At 44.2% G+C, this 14,033-nt stretch overlaps 1 protein-coding gene and 1 long non-coding RNA gene across 10 annotated transcripts in view; both read right to left on the minus strand.

The window, feature by feature from the left end:
• Nucleotides 1–14,033, minus strand: part of SLC9A9 (solute carrier family 9 member A9) — a 685,137-nt gene that overhangs the window by 161,300 nt on the left and 509,804 nt on the right. The gene's annotated exons all lie outside the window — the stretch shown is intronic.
• On the minus strand, nucleotides 1,484–8,214 carry LOC146397511 (uncharacterized). Its single transcript, XR_014824092.1, has 2 exons — nucleotides 2,864–8,214; nucleotides 1,484–1,797 (listed from the first exon to the last, which is right to left on the minus strand). It is a non-coding gene; the product is annotated as an uncharacterized LOC146397511 (long non-coding RNA).

Consider the following 14,033-nt stretch of genomic DNA (forward strand, 5'->3'; position numbering starts at 1 on the left):
TGTACATAAATATTTGTTGAGTGTATGAATAAACTGATTCATATAAGATTAATATGGCATTGAGGACCTACTGTGTGCCATACCCTTTCAGGTCTTGGAGCTTTGGGGATAATGAGAAATGATCCTGGCCCCTAAAGAATCTGCAGCTAGACAATTGCTTACCATCCCAGTTACCTCACTTTAGACCAGTCTCACTAATAGGCAGAGGGTATATTTAATCATATAAGGAAGAATAAGAATTAGAACATTAATTTCTGGAGGGCTACTTCATTACAATCACACCTATAATTCATACAGAAAGAGAAACAGATGTGGTCCAGGTTTCGAGGAACTGTAAATGAAAGATGTTATTACAACAGGCAGGCTGCCTGGGTGTCAGTCTTTGAAAGCTTCCTTTCCCTGAGAACGAAGGCCAGCTGGCTGATCTTGCCCACATTTTATCCTAGCTGAAGGCACTCTCACCTTTTTGACTATGGCTGAAACTCAGAATCCAAGACATGATCTAACTGGATCAACAACATGAACTAATTCCCTTGTGTATGAAGTTACAGCCCTGATAACTTTCTTTGAACTTAACAATGAAAGGGAGAATTTAAACAAAACCCTCGGGCCAGCATTCCTTTTCATGCAAATCTAATTGGACTTGATCACAGGATTCAGTCTTGATAAGTGTGCTCGTGATTTTATGGAAGGGTGGACAGCTCCTCTAACAGCTGCAAAGATTTCCTCCCTAACTCACATGGGTCAGGGTAATAAGAGCTCTTCTTGATTTTGACTTCATGGCATTTTTTAAAATATAGTCACTTAGTCCTTTTTTTTTTTTTTTTGGTGGGGGGGGGAAAGAGTATATAGCACAAACATCATGGGGATTTATTTACTTTTATTCAAAAATACTGTGGTGAATAATTTTTATTGTGTGTTTTGATTCTCCTTATTTCTTTGATGGAAAAGTACTTTATAACTGATAGGCATTTCAGCAGATCAAGGAGATTCATTACCCTGGCGGTTTTTCATTTTCAGATAGAAATGAGTAGGAATTATCCAATTTCTCTTTTTATAATAATGTCCAATACATTTAGTGTCCAATTTCACACTGCCCCTTGATTTATAGCATTTGCCAGATTAATCAAGATCTGCTGATATTATAAAAGATTGGTGTCTCTTAACCCTATAAACTCCAGGAGGCAGGCATACAGAACAACATAAGGATTAAACCTGTTTGACTTTCAAACATACTTCAGAAAGCAATTCATTTATATTCTATTTACTCATGTATTTCTATCTTGTCCTACCCTGCTCCAAATCTTGAGGAAATATGCAGATTCTTGGCAGCGGCAGGAGTCTCTTAGAAACCTTTAATAAAATCGTCTGGAAATTAAAGTAAGTGGGAAGGTGCATATCAAACTTTTAGCTTTTCAGTGGGTTTGCAGTTAGATAGTCCACATCTTTCTTCCTCTTCCTCTTCCTCCTCTTCTTCTTCTTCTTCTTTTAGGGGTCAAATTAGGGTTGCAGCTGCTAGCCTATACCACAGCTCATGGCAACAGTGGATCTTTAACCTACCAAGCCAGGCCAGGGATAGAACCCAAGTCTTCATGGGTATTAAGCCCGGTTAATTGTTACTGAGCCATTACAGGAACTCCACATCCTTCTTTTTTTTTTTTTTTTTTTCTTTCTCAAGACGCACCCTTGGCTTGTGGAGGTTCCCAGCCTAGCAGTCAAATTAGAGCTGTAGCCCCCGGCTGACACCACAGACACAGCAACTTGGGATCGGAGAGGAGTCTGTGACATACACCACAGCTCATGGCAACACCAGATCCTTAACCCACTGATCGAGGCCAGGGATCAATCCCGCATCCTCATGGCTCCTGGTCGGGTTTGTTAACTGCCGAGCCACAAAGAGAACTCTGGAACTCTACATCCTTCTTATCTTTGCACATCAAGTTTTCATACAGGTGCCTTCCTACCTGCTCAGTGCCTCTCATTAGAGGGTCATGTACTGCACATGGCCTTTGGGTCAGGCTCTCCTGGCTGTGCCACTTACTGGCTGTGTGGCTTTAAACAAGTCACTTAACCTCTCTTGGCTTCATTTCCTTATTGTGCCTTATTTTAAAAAATAGGCACAATAATAGGATAAAAAGTCAAGTTGATGGCAGGCAGTAGCACTGCACTATGATACCTGTCTCCCCCTCCCCAGAACACACATCCTTAGTTACTCCTAATTTACACGACATTTCAAGTTTGCTTCAAATTTCAGCACCTTTTTCAAGGTGGCCTTTATCATGAACTACAGTGTAGGATGTGATGTTGACATGTGGGTGCAGTTTTCTCTCTGCAAACATATTAAGCCTCTTTGAGAACAGGGACTAGTATTAAATTGTGTTTCTTTGATTTCCTACATAACTATATATAGTATGTCTGCTTTATAGATGTTTAGTGACTGATGACTTGAACGAGGAAAGAGAAGCAGAAAGGAGAAAGAAAGAGAAGGCTTATAGGTTCTTTCTTGCGTATTTGGAAATCCTATGTTTAGATTTCATTATGCTGGCATCTCCTGCTGTGCCTCTGAACTGAAGAAGTTCTCATGAAGAACATGCTGTAATTTTCCTTTCCAGCCTCTGTATTGTGCTGTAATTTTCCTTTCCAGTGTGCTATTGCAACTACTAAGACCTTGGCTTCCTCTTGCTGGCCTCATCCAGTCTGAGGACACAGGTTGAAATCAAAACACTTATTTCTGGAGTTCTCATCATGGCACAGTGGTAATGAACCCAACTAGTATCCTGGAGGTTGCAGGTTTGAACCCTGGCCCCACTCAGTGGGTTAAGGATCTGGCATTGCCAGGAGCTGTGGTGTAGATCTACACCACGTGTTGTTGCTGTGGCTGTGGTGGAGGCCAGCAGCTAAAGCTCCGATTAGACCCCTAGCCTGGGAATTTCCATGTGATTTGCATTTGGCCCCAAAAAACAAACACAAAAACAACCAAAAAAACCCACAACCTTATTTCTTCAAGAATCTGCCCGTTCTGTCTCTAAAATGCCTCCTGTATCTGCTCCTTCTCCCCAGCCCCACAGCTACTCCCCTAGGTGAAGTATTCATCTTATTTCATTTGGATCCAGTCCCACAAATGTCCATCTCCCCCTACCTGCTGGACCAGTTTGACTTGGGTAGAGCCCCCATCATCTCAGTGCTTCTGACTAGAGCATCAGATCCCTCAGCTGGTCCTCAGCACCCTCCATGATTTCTACACACCCAGTTCTCTCAGCCTCACCTCCATCTCTCCATGCCTCCTGGGCTTCATCCTAACCAAGCTCATGTGGTCCATCCCACCTGCATCTTTTGACTCCTCTTTTACTGCTCATGGTAACCCCTCCCTTGGTTGCTCAATATTGCCCTTGTCTGGCGCTCTGGACCCAATTTTCTTCCAGGCATGGCTCCTGTGCCTCTTCATCATCAAGCTTTCTCAACCTTTAGCTGGAGTGAACACCTCTACTGGCATCCCTTAGACCTTAATAAGACACCTTTAAAAACATTTACCCCTCTCAATCTTGTCTTATATCTAACATATTTTATATATTGTATATTATAATATTTCCGGTTTTGGATGTCTTTTCTCTCCTATCTGACTTTCTTATCCTATCTGACTACTTATATCTAAGTATTTTGGGGACAGAATGCATGACTGTGTTTTTGCTTTTTAAAGATTTTTTTTTCCCATTATAAACCCAGTGTGCCTAATTTTCTGAGTTGGAGGAAAGGCCTTTGTAGATAGTGAGAAAGTTCCATAGCCTTGTATTTTCTTGGTGAAGAAGATAGCAAAATCAAGGTTTTAAAGTAAGAGTATTGAGTCACCTTTTCAAAAAGTAGTTATTTCTCTAATAAATGCTCAGCTCACGTATTTCTATATATAATAATAATTCTATAGCAAATTCTACTATCCAAAAGATTTTCTTTAGTCATTACAGAAAACGTGGGAACTTCAGAAGTCAGAGCAAGGGAAAATGTTCTCACTTTAAGTCTGACACATTAGACTTTCTCTAAATTATCTTGAAGGAATGAATCAATGAAATCAAGCTTTTAAGGAGATAGGAGCTTTGGAATGAGAGGACCAGAGGCATGGAAGCCAGGGCAGATTTCTGGAGCAGCCTGTGGAGTGACAGGATTTCGGAGGTGAGGGGAAGCCCCATGTAAAGCCGGGAAGGTTCCAGTCAGTCCAAAATAGCACGAGAGAATCCTTCTCTCTATTCCTCTTGGTCAAACCACAACTAATCCACTTGAAGGGCTAACAATGATAACAAAACAGGATTATGTCATCCTTTTACATCCTTTCCTCCCTGGAGGACATACTGAGTCCCAAGGTAGTACCAGGAGGAATTCTGTAGAAAGGATTCACATGTTGCCAACAATTCTCTAGGATGATCATGCCAGCTCTTATATCACTAACTAACCAATCCCCTACTTTGAACCCACGTTTCTCCTTACCCTCCCGCATCCTCAAGAGAGGCCTTCCCTGTTTACTGCATGTTTCTCTCTGCTTTTCTCTTGCTCCAAGTTCCTCTCAATCAGCACCTCTCCAGTTAGGGCCATGGGGGCTCCCCTGGTATGGGAAGAAGTGGGTTAGAGTTTGCATGAAGCTCATGCTTGGTGTCTGTGGTGAGAGCACTGGCTGATGGACATAGGGTCTAGTCTACAGCTGACAGGCTCCACACATGCCACCCAGCCCCAGCTGGCTCATAAGCCAGACCCTGGCCTTTGAATACTCATTATGAGGACACTTAGCATTAGCATGAGACCCCGTTCTCTGTCATGCTCACAAAACATTCTGAGGCCTTCCAGTGGGGAAGCGTGATAAATGCAAAACAGCCTTAGCCAGATCTTGCACAGTCCATCAGCAAATGTGAGGTAAGTTACTGTGCTGTTCCAACAAGTCCCCTGCAATTTGGTCAGATGATATGTGAGAATCAGAGCAGAAGCAAGGTCCTTTGCTTTTTTCATAGTTCAGATGGAAGAAGAAAGAGGCCTGGCAGTACGGCTGCACTGATTCTTGGTCTAATACAGCAAAATAAAATATTTCCTCTTCATGGAGAGTAATTTGTGGCTAATTAGGTAGAAATGCATTCTGGCTGCCCAACTCCAATGCAGAGGTCGGCTGCTGTGTTTCCTAAGGGATCAACATGAGAGAAGGAAATGAGCATCCTCAGCCAGGATGCTTGGCCGAGTCTGTGTAAGCTCTGCTCCTCTGTCTGGATGGGTTTGCCTGGAGCCATCTCCCACCTACTTAACTCATCTTTTAGGAGTCCACTCAAAAGTCACTCCCTTCTAATGGCCTTTTCCTGCTCCTAGGTACCAGTATAGATTTCCTGATTATGTCTCATAGTCTTGTGTGCCCTTCTGTGTAGTTCTAATCAGAGTATTATCATTTCACACTTGATTCAACCCATGCCTCCCACTAGATTCTGATCTGTGTGATGGCAGGACCAGTCTGCCTTGGTCCCTCACTACTGTTCCAGCCGCAGAAGCTGCCGCTTAGCGGATGATCAATAAAATTGAAAGAAAGGCTCACAGACTGTTAGCAGTGGAAGGGATGATGAAATTCCCAGACGTGACATCATGTATCTAAAGACACAGTCCTCCTTATGGCAATCCTATTTTCCTGATTTCGAATCCCACATTCCTTCTTACATTCACTAGTGAGCCCCCTCCCTTCAGAATGAAAAGTGTTGCTCCCAGAAGAACCCTGGTCCTTGGACATGGGCTCAGATTACGGGATGGTAATTGGTGGGCACAGGGTGGCTGGAGGAAGGGGATGCCTGGCGAGGGTCCTGTCATCTCCAGCTCTCTCAGATATTAATGCAGCCCACTTTCTTTGAGGCACTGGGACATTGTACTGAGCTAAAGATCTAAGACTTTAACCGAGAAAAGAGCTGATCTCTACTAGAAGAACATTTGAGGCCCGAGGCAACTCAACAGGCAGAAAAGTAGGTCAAGTTAAATTCTGTACACAGGGATATCTGTGGCTAAATGATGGGGTGTGTGTGTTATGATCCCACTGATAGGGTCTAAGAGAAAAAGGTTCCCTACTGCCCAGTCACCAAACTGGAGATGGAGAAAAAAATTAAAGGACTTTATTTCCTAGAAACATCTCTTCTGTTCAGGGAAGAAAAATAGCTCTTAAGAGTGTTCAAGAAATAATTTCAATCAAGAGCAAGGCCATAAACATAACAGCATGAATGGTACAGAAGGATATAAAGAGCCAGGTGCACCAGAAAACACAGTGTCTTTAAGTTAAATGGCTGGGTTCTCTTATGGTCACTAGAAAATTATAGAGCGAAATTGTTAGCTTGGCATTTCCTTTTTCAATAGTAAATCAATGGATCTTTCATTTTCACTAAATTGTTTTCCTGCCCTCCAGGGAAAATATGACACAAGCATAATGCAGATGCAGAAAGGAAAGACCGGACTGGGACAAAACATTTAATTAAATCCCCTTTTATAAAACAACCTTCCTTCAGCTTGACAAATGGATGAAGCAAAATGTGCTTATACAGGCAAAACAATTAACCAGGTTCATAACAGTTTAAAACTCACACGGATCAATCACAGGTGGTAATTCATCCCATTGCTTGCCTGGTGTGAGCTAGAGAAGGGCTGGGGCGGGAGTCCTGGTCTCCTTAGAAAGGTGACTTCAGAGCTGAAACTCTGCACTCCCTTCACTGCTGGAGAACTTGCAGGCTCAATGGACTGAGGAAGCTCATGCCACTGACTAAACTCAGGCCTCCCTGGTCTGAGGTCAGGGCTAATGCCACCATAAGTTTCTGCCTCCTATGTCCTTACCAAGGTCTTCTCATTTGTTGATTCAGTCATTTACAGAGTTGTTCAATGTGTACAGCGTTAAACCTGTGATTGCTCCCACAGTGCTACCCATGGCTGCAAGAGATGAGGATTAAAGATAAATAAGCAGCCTTTATACCCTGGGGAATAACACAGCCCAACAGGAGTGACAACCCGTAATACTGCACAACAGTTACAGGAACTTATCACATGGGAGGCGTCATTTGGAGCCTTTTCTGTTAACTTAGTTAATTCCTCACAATAACCCTGCGCAGTAGGTGCTATTGACCTCATTTTTCAGATGGCAAAACAGAGGTGCAGAACAACTTGCCTCAAGTCACACAGCTAAGGAGACCAAGGGTCTAGTACCTTGGTCGCAGGGCTCCGAGCCCGTCTTCCTAGCCACAGCCTTGCACGTCTCTGGCTAAGCTTGCTGTGCCTTCAGAGTCCAGCGCAGGCACAGGGAGCAAGGGCCAGTTCTCTGGGGGATCAGGAAAGGTTCATGGAGAAGTTGCCATGACAACAGCACCAGGCAGAATAGGAAGAAGAATTAGGGCAAGAAAGGCAGCCTGAGCTCTGGGGGTTCAGCAGCAAAGGCTGGAGGGACTTTACCTGGCTTGTGGAGTCACGTGGCTTTCTGACATGTGTAATGTGTCCCCTCTGTCAGGGGCCAACTTTTGGGACCATACCATTCCTCTCTGTCTCCAGAGCATCCAAGAAACACCAGGTGAATGAAGGGAGAGGTGGGACAAAGAACACCGGCACCCTGGCTGTGAGGGGAGAGGGCTGTGTGGTCTGTTATAGACTTTGTTAAGTGGGGGAGAGGTAGTTCATGGGCAAGTGTGACCACAGGGACAAAGCAGAAGCCAGTAGTGCTAGGGGCAGCGGTGGCTCTTCCAAAGCTCTGGCACCTATGTCTGGGCTTTAAAATTAAGCCCACAATGGCTCTGTGGATTCAGGAGTTCAGAGCTATCCTGATGCCAAGTTCAGTGTGCCCCTGACCTTGTGGGCTTCCCAGGGCAGCAGAATTAGCCAGTGCTAATTCTGGCTTTGCTTTGACTTTGACTAGAGTTGCTTTGACTTTGTGCATTCACAGTGTGCTTATAGCAGGAAAGAGACAGTTAAGATGGAGTGAATGGGGAGTTCCCATTGTGGCTCGGGGGTTAAGAACCCGACTAGTATCCATGAGGATGCAGGTTCAATCCTTGCTTCACTCAGTGGGTTAAGGATCCTGCGTTGCTGTGAGCTATGGTTTAAGCCACAGATGTGGCTCAGACCCCGCATTGCTGTGGCTTTGGTGTAGGCCAGCAGCTGCAGCTTCAATTCGACCCCTAGCCTGGGAACTTCCATATGCTGCAGGTTTGGCCCTCAAAAAAAAAAAAAAAAAAAAAAAGAGTGAGTGGTGCAGGAAACAAGGGGAGCACAGGCTGACACTAGTGGAGAGTGTGTTTGACTCTGGCTTGACACTTTCCTCTGCAGGGGAGACCCACCTAAGCATTTTACAAGCTCTGAAAACACAGTGATTTCATAATGTTTCCTGTAGGAAATCTAAAGGTCCTTTAAGGCATTCTAGCAATTTCTTTAATCTCCGCTATGCTAATGTGGCTTGAATTCTGAGACTTCTCTACTGTTTACTGTTGGTAGGGTGGGGACACACCCCATTGGGTACATGAAATTATTGATGAACTGAGCCACAGGAACCTGGAGGGGTTTGCCAAGGGTCTTAGCAAGCCTTTGCTTCCCAAGGTAGGATCTTTACTGAACACAGAGAGTCTCTCTCTCTTTGATGTGAAATTCCAGAATGATCACAGAGGGCTCTGTGGTAGAAAACCACTTGCACAATATATTCCCCAAAGGAGCTTTGCTGGCAAAATTGAAATGTTTAAAAATGTTCATATAGAAGAGGCTTTAAAATAAGCCTGGCATAACTTTCGTGGGTTGTTATTCTGCAGAGCTTCGTCCAAACCTTAGATGTAAAGATGCAGTTCTTGGGAATTCTATTTACTGAGCTGAGCACCCGGAGTGGTTCAGCCTTGCTGGAGTGAGAGGGGGTGGGAGGGTGGCGTGGGAGCAGGGCTGCAGAGGCAGGTGCTGGCTCGATGGAATGCTGCTTTTTAAGTACTATGTGAACCAAAATGGACCGACGGCGACACTTCTACACAAACCACAAGATGGACTTCCTACAGAACAGTTTCTGAAAGGACTCAATGCGTTGTTAGAGACCAGCCTTTCGGCGGAGATAGTTCAACATAACGGAGGAGGAGAGAATCCACTTTCAGCTCCCTAGTTGAGAACGCTCACCAGGCTCTCTCACACACAGGCAATCCCTGAGTTATCACTTTGGTGAAGCGCTTGCTACCCATGCAAATCCTAGAAGTGTTTTAAAAGCCACATTTTTCAAGTACCCTTTATTAACAGGGGAAAGAAAAACAGGATTGGAGTGGCAGGTGAGTAGAGACTAATGGAGGCTCACTTAGGTGTGACAGGCTGGGAGGGCACGCAGTGCTGTGCAAAGAAACCGGGTGGGTTTATGGGGCCCCTGAGGGTGGGAGCTGGGGATGAAGGACAAGGATTTTCCTACTTCGATTGGAAGAATGTTCTCTGAGGTTGCGATCCTTTGATTGTTTCCAGTACTTAAGCATGATCAACTGCCATTTAAGCTGTGTAAGGTATGACTAAGGACTCCGGTTACAGCTTTGAGGAAAGAAAGAAGTTTTTGAATCCTCTGTAAGCCTTTCTGGCTGAACAGACAGGTGAAAGCACGGTGTACCACAAGCCATCCTATAGGTGAACAGAGAAGGGCGGCGGGGGGCGGGGGATGGAAAAATTACATTTTGAGGCAAGGTTTGGAGTGATTTTATCATCACCTGCTTTCCATTTATGATATCTCAAAGTCACTGCAAGGTTCCTGCACTGCTTGTGTGGGTGCCTCCTAGCTGATGAGGTGAGTATTGTTTTCAGGTTTAAGCATTATAGTGTTAAGATATAACCTCATTTGCTGCTCTTTTAATTGCTGCTTTGTGATGTTTTATCTATTTTAATTACTGTTTTAATGTGCTGCTTGTACCCCGAGGTGCTGGTAACATTTTAAGAAATGAAGAACTAGATAAACAAATAATGCACAGGTGAAGGATCCCATTAGTCAAACCTGTAACTAAAAGAGCATTTTCTACTTGCCCAGTGTTGAGTGTTAATGAGCAATAGTCTCTCTTTCAAGTGTAAGGACTGAAGTGTGATGTTCAGACCTGGACAGACATGGAGCCTGGGTAGAAATGAGAGTGGAAGGCAATATTCCCAAAGGCTCCCTTAGTTTCTAATAACTAAACTTCATGCTATCATGTTTAAATTTGCTCTTACGTTCTCAACAAGTCTTTAAAAGTAACAATAGTGCTAATGAAGACAAAAGTATACATTTTCCACTTAATCCTAGCAGCAATTGAATTGTCGTTCTCTTGGCCAGGAAACAAATTCCACAGACCCAGTTCTTAACCTGAGTCATGTTACCCTTAGTCACACACTCGATGGCATTCCTTGGCTCAGTAAAGTAGGAAATGGATGGTCAGTTCAGAGTTTCCTGACCTGAAGTAGGTGCTGTAATGACATAATGCCCCTCTGCTCCCTCCATGGCCACGCCAAGATTTTTATTTCCGCATTTAAGCACAGGCAAGGTCAAAACAATAGATGAAATTTCATAAAACAGTAGTAGTTACGCCTAAATGTTTTTACTGACTTCCTAAAAACATGCTGGAATCAGCTCCAACTGCGTTTATAAATGAAAAAGGAAATGGAGTTCAACACCCTCACCACAAAATTCTTTGGTCCTGACTTGGCCAGATTTCCTTCCCGTAAACAGGGTCAAATGTGAGTCCAGCCAATTGTAAACTAAGGTCCTGATCTCCTGGAGCCTCATGATCAAAGATGTCAACGAAGCCACCACAAAGTCCTGATGCAACATCTTAGCATGGAGAAAGGCCAGGCTGATGATCAGCTCGGGGGGCCAAGAGCCCTTGGAGTGAATATGACTCGTGGAACAACTTTACCATGCCTCCTTCCCCTCCACCCAACGCGCGTGCACACACACACACACACACACACACACACACACACACCACACACACACCCCTCTGCTTCTACAGACTCTCTCTATGGAGCTGGTACTGTGACTTTCTACTACTCTCAGATAGTTTTAAAAAAGAGTCCTTGGGTCACCTGTAATCACAGATATAGTCCCAGGCAATAACTATGTTCAGTAGCATGTAATAATATCAGAATCTGAATTCCACTGGAAGTGAGTTCCCCCCCTATCAGCCTGGGCCTGCTGCAAGGCATCATCTTTCTTTTGATTCTCCTGGTATTTGCTCAATGGAATGTGAGTAGACATGATGCACACCATGTCCAAGTAGAAGCTTTTAGAAACTCTGGGAGTTTCGGCTCCGTTTCTTGTCTTCTGCCACGAGACAACAGCACATTCCAGGTTCCAGGCTGCTCCATTAGCCTGGGTCTTAGAATGACAACACAGATGGCAGAGCTCCAGCCGACCTGCAGCCAAGAGGGGTCCAGCCTGGTTGGGCTGAAGCTAAGTAGAACCTAGGACAGTCAAGCAGACCTCCTAGCCTTTACATAACTTGAACAAGAAACATCTTTGTGGCTGCAAATCATTGACATATTTGGGCTACTGTCCCTGAAGCAAAAGCTGACTAGCTAAGTAGTAACACAAAAGGTATTTGGAAAATTAGAGGGAGTATGTCCTAGAATCCAGGTGAAGAAGGAGGTTGCAATTAAGAAGGAAGATCAACTGATTTAAAAGCTGTTGATAGCCCAGTAAAATTAAAGGTGGGGCTTGACCACTGGATTTAGCAACATGGAGGGGAGCATCGGACTGGAGAGAACAATTTTGGAAGAATGATGAAGGCCACAGCAGTATCAGAGGACATTCAAGAGAGAATGAGAGGTGAGGATTTGTTAATACTGAGAGTTGAAAACTCTTGAGGAATTCTGCAGTAAAGAACAGCAAAGAATGAGGCTATAGCTGGAAGGGGATGTGTGGACAAGAAAGATTTTTTTTTTCTTTTTTCCTTTTTTAGGGCCGCTCCTGAGGCATATGGAGATTTCCAGGCTAGGGGTCTAATCGAAACTATAGCCACCGGCCTACACCACAACCACAGCAATGAGGGATCCAAGCCGTGCCAGCAACCTACAACACAGCTCAGGGCAACACTGGATCCTTAACCCACTGAGCAAGGCCAGGGATTGAACCTGAAACCTCATGGTTCCTGGTCAGATTCGTTAACCACTGTTCCACAAACTCCGGAAAGATTTCTTGCTTTTACTTTTTTAAGGTGAGAGAATTTTTTTTCCCCTCTTTTTGGCTATACCCTCAGCATATGGAAGTTCCTAGGCCAGGGATCAAATCCAAGCAGCAGCTGTGACCTACCTCACAGCTGCAGCGATGCCAGATCCTTAACTCACTGTGCAACAGTGGGAACTCCCAAGATGAGAAAAATTAAACTAGGTTCTTAAATCAGTTAGTGAAGGGGGTAAATGATGACATGAGAAAGAAGAGGGACAAATGCTGGAGTGATGTTTTTCAATAAGTGAGAGAGGATGACACTGACACACAAATAGGAGGATGGGCCTTAACTGGAGCAAGGTCACTTTGTCCCTCATAATACAATGGAAGGTGGATTTTAAGGGCATTGATGCAGGAAATTAAGTAGATAAAGGGGGTACTTGTGAAAATTACCTATCTACCTATCTATCTATATTTTGCTATCTTATTTTAAAAAATTATTAAAGTATAGTTTATTTACAGTGTGCCAATTTCTGCTGTATGGTATAGTGACCCAGGCTGTATACGTATGTGTGTGTGTGTGTGTGTGTGTGTGTGTGTGTGTGTGTACATTTTTTTTTTCCCATATGGCATTTGCAGCAACATGGATGCAACCATAGATTCTCATACTAAGAATACTAAGTGAAGTAAGTCAGAAAGAGACAGATAAATACCATGTGGTATCACTTATATATGGAATCTAAAGCATGGCACAAATGAACCTACCTACAAAATAGAAACAGACTCACAGACATGGAAAACAAACTTGTGTTTGGCAAATGGGAAGGGCAGCAAGTGGGATGCACTGGGAGTTTGGGGTTGGTAGATGAAAATTATCTTCTGATTGGTTCTATTTCCTTAGTGAATTGGGAAGCTCAGCCATAAGAAGAGGAGACTGGGGAAGAGGTGAGGGGGCTTGAGGGGAGGAGAGAAGGTATGAATGACTTGCCTTGCGGAGTGAGATTGTTAATGGTTACAGAACTTTAGGATGATTGCTGAGCAACCCCTAAAGGTCCTGAATGCCAAGTCTGGTTCTAAAAGCTAGGAGACAAAGGGAAGAGATCCAGATCTTGCCCTCAGGGCCTCACAGTCTAGGTAGAGAGCTGTCATTCAGAGACATAAGTGGGGCAGATTACTTGTGTGAGGCGTGATCTCTCAGGAAGGGGCTGTGATGGGATCATGAAGTAGGAAGGAACCTCTTCTAGCTGGGGGGCAGACGTTGCTGATGAGAAAGTTCTCAGAGGGAATGACTGGCTCCAAGTCCAAGGCACAAAGGACAACTAGGAGTCAATCAGGTAATGAGGAGGAAAGTCTGTCCTGGCAGAAAGGAAAACCTATATTGAGGAAGGAGTGTGGCATATTTGGGAGGAAATAAAACTCTTTCAATATAGCTGAGATATAGGGGTGTGTGTGTGTGTGTGTGTGTGTGTGTGTGTGTGTGTGTGTGTGCATGCATGCACATATGTGTATGGACTCGCATGTTTAGAAGAGGGGTGTATGTGTGTCTAGCACATGTATTGAATGCCTTGATTAGCAACATTCTGCCTTTCTTTTTTTTTTTTTTTTCTTTTTAGGCTGCACCTGTGACACATGGAGGTTCCCAGGCTAGGGGTCCAGTTGGAGCTACATCTGCCGACCTACACCGCAGCCACAGCAATGCAGGATCCGAGCCATATCTTTGACCTACACCACAGCTCACAGCAATGCCAGATCCTTAACCCACTGAGCGAGGCCAGGGATTGAACCCGCAACCTCATGGTTCCTAGTTGGATTCGTTTCCATTGTGCGATGATGGGAACTCCACATTCTGCCTTTCTATTTCCATACAAAATGCATCACATAGTTGAAATTACCTCGGTATTCCCTCCGAGCCCCACCT

This window comes from Sus scrofa, chromosome 13, assembly GCF_054392235.1.
Source record: "Sus scrofa isolate SSC_HxYL_T2T_F1_AM1 chromosome 13, Sscrofa_HxYL_maternal_Yorkshire_Landrace_v2.0, whole genome shotgun sequence".
In the NCBI taxonomy this organism is placed as follows: Eukaryota; Metazoa; Chordata; class Mammalia; order Artiodactyla; family Suidae; genus Sus; species Sus scrofa.